The sequence below is a fragment of the Tachyglossus aculeatus genome, chromosome 5, assembly GCF_015852505.1.
Source record: "Tachyglossus aculeatus isolate mTacAcu1 chromosome 5, mTacAcu1.pri, whole genome shotgun sequence".
Taxonomy (NCBI): domain Eukaryota; kingdom Metazoa; phylum Chordata; class Mammalia; order Monotremata; family Tachyglossidae; genus Tachyglossus; species Tachyglossus aculeatus.
Genome location: NC_052070.1, coordinates 92643356 through 92651238, shown reverse-complemented (window position 1 = coordinate 92651238; position 7883 = coordinate 92643356). Strand labels below are relative to the sequence as shown.

Below are 7883 nucleotides of genomic sequence, written 5' to 3'. Positions count from 1 at the left end.
CCCACCTTACCTCCTTCCCTTCCCCACAGCACCTGTATATATGTATATATGTTTGTACATATTTATTACTCTATTTATTTATTTTACTTGTACATATCTATTCTATTTATTTTATTTTGTTAATATATTTTGTTTTGTTCTCTGTCTCCCCCTTCTAGACTGTGAGACCACTGTTGGGTAGGGACCGTCTCTATATGTTGCCAACTTGTACTTCCCACGCACTTAGTACAGTGCTCTGCACACAGTAAGTGCTCAATAAATATGATTAATTGATTGATCGATTGATCTGGGCACATTAAAGGGAATTCCTTCTCAAAAGCTCCAAACTAATAACCACAATAATAAAAATGAGGAAGTCTGAGTTTAATCTATGTTGAACAGAGTTTGAATTCTGTAGTGCACCTCATTACAGAGGGGACACTTGCAATTACAAAAGGGAAAATTGGGGCATGGAGAAATTGAGTTCAGTTCCCTCACTTCTTTTGAGGAAGGAGAACTGTGGGTTTTGGCAGAGATTTAGGAAACATAGACAACTCTGCCTATACATTTAATTTCTCTTTCCCCCTGCCCTCTGGGAGTTACTGAAAGTTAACATAATTCCTCAGAAGAGAATGTAACTAAGGGATTTGGACACAATGGTGGCCAATGGTAGGATTCTGCTATTCACAAAGCCCTGCAGAAATTCAGCTAGCCTGGTCTATAAGGCATCAAAAACAACATGATTCTTCCAACAGTCAAGACACTATGCTGCTATGAGAAGGCTATTCTTCCCTATAGGCAGACTTAAACTTGGTTTAAGGGAATAAAGTTGAGGAAAAGCCTTCTCCTTTCTCCCACTCTGAACCAAGGGATCAAATTAACCCACTGGTTCACTCCACATAAGGCAGATAACCCTAACATCAGTTTGAAAATATTTTGCAGACTCAGATTTGCTTAACTGATTTAATATGCTGTGCCTGAGTAGCCAGTTATCCATCAATCTGAAAAGCACTACCTTTAGGATTCTCAGATCAAATTTGTTTTTTCTGTAAAATTATATCCTCGATCATGCCTTCTGACTGCTCAAAAACTTCTACAGAGTGCCAACTGAAGTCAGAGGTGGCTATTGGTTCTTTGCCATTTCCCAACCTTCTGGGGTTCACCACCCAATAGGTCACCAGGGTAACTACAGGATACAGGAAATAGTCAGGCAGTTGTGCTGGTAAACTCTGAGCCGCAACTACTGGCACATTGATTTCTTCTGCATGAGAAATTCCACGTTTGTCTGGGGTTTCAGATTATTTGCCCAGTGCAGTAAAAAAAAAAGAATGTTACCTTGAAAATAACTTTCAAAAGTTTTCCTTGCCTCTTGCAGGAGTCATGGGGAACTTGTCAATCATTATGTCAATTATAATAAGGAATTAGAACTCATCTTGACTCCTGAGTTCAATGCTCTAGGCAACAGTCTTCATTGCCACATTGTCAAGCTATTATGTTAGGAGGTTAAAATGCCTTCAAAGCATTCAATACATTCTATATTTTAAACTGTGTTAAAGGCATGGCTGAAAATTATTCCATCTTTATTGTCTTTTTCTTCTTCACTTTCTCCTCCTTCTCTTCTTCCTCCTCCTCCTCCTCATTCTTCTTCCTCTTCTTCTTCCCCTCTTCATTCTCCTCCTTTTTCTTCTTCTCCTCCTAATTTTTTTCTTCTTCCTCCTCTTCCTCTTCCTTCTATGCCAATAGCCTTCTTTCAACTTTTTCTCCATCTTTTCTTTTTTGTCTACCTTATGTTCATCCTCTTCCTCCTTTCTCCATTTTCCCCTTCCTTTCTGCTGCCTCTTCATTTCATGCTAGTGAAACATAATACAGAATCTTAACATATTCAATATGAAAAATAGAATTTCCAGAAAAATCTATTTTCTTCTTAGGATACACTTCTACCCTGTTCAGAAAGCTCCCTTTTTGTTGTGGGCTTATTTACCTAATCAAAATCCTTCACCACAGAAGAGGTGATGAGGTGAGGTCATTGCAAAAGGATTAAGTTGCTGGAAAGAAAACCCAGTCATTCAGTACACATTGCTGAGAAACTGGAAAGATGATTGATGGTATTTTCCTCTAGAGTGACCTAGGTGGAAGAGAGTACTTAAGCCACAGAGTAATGTGCCACTTGTTCCCTGGTGCAATTTAAGTTAAACACAGCTGAACAAAGCTCTCCTGGATGTCTATGTGGAATCTTTTATTTTTCTAATTTACTCCTGGACAGTTAAGTACTATTTCCTCCAAATGGCACCAAAAGGCCACATGTTCTCTATGTTTTTCTTCCAACCCTGCTTTTCCAAGATGCCTAATTCCAACCCCCACAGAATCCCAGCCCTCATCATTTCAGCAGCTGCTTCTGCTCTGCTTGAAAACAAGTTTTCTTTGGTGGTGTGGTGGGGGAGGGAGCAAATTGAGATAGTCTAGTCAACAAAGTGTATCATAAAGCATTACTTCCTGTTATGACACTCATGTGTGTACACATATTGATTTATTTGGGTCAAGCTGTCTAACCCATATGAACAAGACTGAAAGCAGCAGGTAGTGAGTACCATAACTACAGGCAATGAGGGGCCAGAAGAAAAGTAGACCACTAATGGTAAGGTCAGAAGAAAAGGTATTTATGATTTGTTTGATGCTGGTGTTTAAAAATGTTTAAAAATTAAATCAATGCATCATATAGGAATCACTTTAGTCTGGAGATTTTATTTGCTGAGTCAACCTTGTGCTTTTCCATTTGTGCATTTCTCGAATACAAAAGTAGAGGTTGGCATGATAGTAAATGCTGAGATTAGAATTCTTCACTGAAGGGAAAGACAAAAGTATTTTTGGATTCTACAAAGCTCTTTCATGAGTGCATTTCTAGTTTTGTTCGGTACAAACATCCCTGAGAATTACCCTTATAGGAGATGCAAAATTAGAGGAGAGGAGCCTACCAAATAGTCTGGGAAATCTCAAGGACTACCATCTAGTGGTATCTTACCTTAAATAACACTGATTGATTTACTACCTTATATAGAAAGAGACCATGGCCCATGAACAGCCAATAAATTCCCATTTATAATTAATCTATATGAAGGGTAAGCCTCTCATGACATCTTTTTTTTTAGAACTTTATACTTGGAAATGTTCCGTGTTGATGCTAATGAAAAAGTAATGCTTGGTATATTTCACATTCCAAAGCCTTGGGACATATATGCATAGAAAAGCAATTCATACTAAACTGCTTTACAAGTGCAAAAATTCCGTTAGCCTACAGCTACGGCTCTGCATAATCGTACCAGGAGAAAAAAATCATGCCCTCTGTTTGCAAGCGAGGTTCTTATTCAATTTATTTCTGCAATTTCTGCTTTGGGAATGGGTCATCCCCTTAAATTGTTGCTACCCCCAATTCAAAAGATAGTGTAAAACCTACTAAATGTTTTCCGTCTAATCCCAAACCCTCTTCTATACCCAGGTTTCATTCAAACACATTTCAGAATCCAAGAGCTGCAAGGCAAAGGTAAGAAATTTCATCAAGGCCATGGATTTTAAAAAAACAAAAAAATAAATAAACAAATAAAAAGAATGCACTAACCACCTTACCCTAGAGAATGGTTCCATAATTATAATAGCTCATTTTAATCATTGTGATTGTTTAATATATTATGAATGCAGAGAAATAGGGATAGTAATAGTCTTATCAGTCCCAGTCTTTTGTTATAACTGATGCTTCTTTGAGATTTAACAGTTTAGAATCTCCCCATCAATACTTTCCTCACATATGAAGTGGCCTTAATTATGTGGACAGTCAGAATCCCTCAGAGGGGGCTGGGGAACAAAACAGCAGGTAAGAAGAAATGCTTATTCCTTCAGTCTTTGTTTCTGCTCAATCCCCTGTAGCTAAAGCTGTATATGTGGCTTTCTCTATCTTTGTGACACTTTAAATGTGAAACGAGTAATTTAGCTGAAAAATTTCTGTTATTTTTTTTTACATGCTTCATATGCTGGGTTAAAAACCATTAGCATATAACAAAAATCTGAGCAGATGCTGTGCAACAGATTCCTTAAGGGAGTCCATATTTTTACATATTTTGTAATAAGGAAACTGTCACTCCCAGATGGTATCGAGCTAATACTGGTGGTTTGCTTGCTGATAACATACTAAAAAATAAAATTAATTGTATTCTATTTGATGACAATGAAGCCATTATCATATATAATGCACTCTTAAAGGAAACGTGCCTCTGAAAGACTGTCTTTCTAAATAAGTGAGTTGATTCAATCATCTGGCCTGATTCTCACCGTCAGAATTCCTAAAACCTGGCTCTATGATGTAAAATGTATCAGAGTTCACTTTTATGGCCAAGTAGAAATAATGATACCTCAGTACCTTGAATTGATAAACCAGTTTTATTTTTCCAAAGGATTTTTATATTATATTTATCATTTGGCTTAACACTGTGAAGAGAGAAATAGGTATTACTAACCCATTTTACATATGAAGAAACTGAGGCAAGTCAGGCTAAGAGACTTGCCTGAAGTCAAAATTGAGAGAAGAGGAAATGAGGGCTTAGTAGGAGAAGACCTCTTGGAGGAGCTATGCTTTTAATAAGGCTACAGAAAAGTAATTAGAAAGTATTAAGGACTGTCTTGTTTTGTCATGCTGTCATCTCCGACCCATAGCGACTCCATGGATACATCTCTCCCAGAATGCCCCACCTCCATCTGCAATCATTCTGGTAATGTATCCATAGAGTTTTGGGGGTAAAAATATGGAAGTGGTTTACCATTGCCTTCTTCTGTTCAGTAAACCTGAGTCTCCACCCTGGACTCTTTCCCATGCCACTGCTGCCCAGCACAGGTGAGTTTTGACTTATAGCAGATTGCCTTCCACTCACAAGCCACTGTCCAAGCTAGGAATGGAAAGGGTGTGCCTCTGCTTGACCCTCCCTCCCGCAGTTGAGACTGGTAGAGCACTGGAAACTCTCCAGGTGACAACCTGAGAGGGGAGCATTAGGATTACTCATTGGTGATTCAAGGTGAAAGCAACCCCTCAAATTTTAGCTCTTAGTGATTGATACATAGTGTGGAACTAGTATAATATTCAGTCATCTCCCCTTAAACTATACAATCACTATATGTTAAAATAGGTATTAAAAGGTATTGTTTCTTGATTCATCATCAGTCGTATTTATTGAGCACTTACTATGTGCAGAGCACTGTACTAAGCACTTGGGAAGCACAAATTGGCAACATATAGAGACAGTCCCTACCCAACAGTGGGCTCACAGTCTAAATTGATTCATGACTATACCAAATTTCTTGATAGTTTTCAGTACTTTGAAAATAATGTGTGAGCATGGGACATACTGAAGGGTGAATCAGCCTGGTTTAGTCAAAAATGTATGGGGCTGGGAATCACCAGACCTGGATTCTATTCTCAGCTCTACCACTATCTTACTAAGGGATCACGGGCAAAGTAAATTAGCTACTCTGTGTTTGATATTCTCAAATGTTAAGATAATTTCTCTTATGCTGTCAGGCTGTCTCTGACCCATAGTGACGCCATGGACACATCTCTCCCAGAATGCCCCAACTCCACCTGCAATCATTCTGGCACTGTATCCAGAGAAGTTTCTTGGTAAAAATACAGAAGTGTTTTACCATTGCCTCCTTCCGCACAGTAAACTTGTGTCTCCACCCTCAACTCTCTAATGCTGTTGCTGCCCAGCATAAGTGAGTTTTGACTTGTAGCAGATTGCCTTCAACTCACTAGGCACTGCCCAAGCTAGGAATGGAATGGATTTGCCTCTGCTTGACCCTCCCTTCTGCAGTTGAGACTAGTAGAATACTGGAGACTCTTCTAGGTGTGACCCTGAGAAGAGCTGCTCTTCCATACCCCACAATAATTGTTTTTATGGTATTTGGTAAGTGCTTAGTGCCAGGAACTATACTAAGCAATAATTAGGGCGGACACAGTCCGTGTCCCACATGGGGCTCACAGTCTTAATCCTCATTTTACAGATGAGGTAACAAGGCACACAGAAATTAAGTGACTTTCCCAAAGTCATACAGCAGACAAATGGCAGGGTCAGGATTAAAACCTAGTCTTCTGACTCCCAGGGCCATGTTGTGAGGATAAAATGAGACAATCAGTAAGGACGTGCTTTGCAGAAATTAAAACTCTATATCAAAACAATGTATTTTTAATACATTATCAGTGTTTTTAAATCCATATTTGAACTTTCTCTATAGTCAACATTTTATTGACTTTATCATTTCTTCTTGTATTTATTTGGAGAACGCTTGAAAGAAATATTTCTACTTGGGACCAGAGTCATTATTATTTCTGCTTTTCTACAGAAATACTTACTGTACATATAGCTTGTAAGCCAAGGAATTTCTTTTGGTACCATTTTCTGAGAGAAAAGTTGTAATAAGCGATATATTTTACAAGTACATGAATAATAAATTGATGAATAATGCAAGGTGCATATTATGCTATATATATTTAGTGTATCTCTATATGGTATAAACATGAATCGGAGATGCACTTTTAAATTTTGAGTCAATAAGTTCTTAGCAGTAAGATTTTATTTCACAAGTGTGAATTGAATTTCATAAGACCACTAGCAGACAAATTTCAGGTCAGTTGGAAGGAGACATTTTTTAAAATTGAACCACTGTGAAATAAATATAGCTGCTATTGCTATTTTAAATCCAATATCAATTTATATCTATCACACATTAACTGTTGAGTCAGAAGCTTTCAGTGCCCATGGTATCCTGAATTGTAAGTAGAAATTTGAGAAGCCATATTACCCCTTTCAATCAGCAATCCCTTTGAAGCAGTGTGGCTCAGTGGAAAGAGCACGGGCTTGGAGTCAGAGGTCATGGGTTCAAATCCCGGCTCCACCACTTGTCAGCTGTGTGACTTTGGGCAAGTCACTTAACTTCTCTGTGCCTTATTTGTAAAATGAGGATTAAGACTGTGAGCCCCATGTGGGACAACCTGATCACCTTGTAACCTCCCCAGTGCTTAGAACAGTGCTTTTCACATAATAAGCACTTAATAAATTTCATCATTATTATTATTAGTAGTAGTAGTAATCACCTGGGTTACTCTATTAAAAAGTGGTACTGGAGTCTTATACTGTAAACAAAATAAAAAACTCAGTCCATTCTCAAAGATTTTGAGACTGAGAACCTACATGAAAAAATTGATTAACACTCCTTGTTATCACACTGACCCTCACACTCTATCCTCCCTGCCAGTCTTGTTCTTCCTGAGAAAGAGGATGCAATGAATGAGTAACAATAATGATAATGGTAATAATGATAGTGGTATTTGTTAAGCGCTTACTATGTAGAACAGTGCTTTGCATATAGTAAGTGCTTAATAAATGCCATCATCATTATTATTATTATGTGACAAGCGCTGTTCTAATGGCTGGGATAGATACATGGTTATCAGGTCGGACCCTTTCCCTGTCCCACATGGAGCTCACAGTCTTAATCCCCATTATGCAGGTGGGGTAATTGAGGCACAGAGAAGTGAAGTGAATTGCCCAAGGCCATACAGCAAACTAGTGGCAGAGCTGGGTTTAGAATACAGGTCCTTCTGAATCCTAGACCCATGCTCTATCCACTAGGCCATGCTGTATCTTAGTAAGCACTTAGAGGCAGAGAAGAATGTTAAGTTCATGCAATAATGTTACATACAAAAGCCATATGTAGCAGGAGTGACTGCAGCATAGCGCTGATGAAGCACTGATGCCAGGAAGAAACATGGCCCTAGGAGTCACAGTACCTGGGTTCTAATTCCAGTTTTGCCAGTTGCCTGCTGTGTGAGTTTAACTTCTCTCTGCTTCAGTGTCCTCATCTGT

At 38.5% G+C, this 7883-nt stretch overlaps 1 non-coding gene across 1 annotated transcript; it reads right to left on the bottom strand.

The window, feature by feature from the left end:
- Positions 1–4868: 4868 nt before the first annotated feature.
- Positions 4869–5006, bottom strand: LOC119929323. The gene has a single exon (XR_005451453.1). It is a non-coding gene; the product is annotated as a small nucleolar RNA SNORA7 (small nucleolar RNA).
- Positions 5007–7883: the final 2877 nt, after the last annotated feature.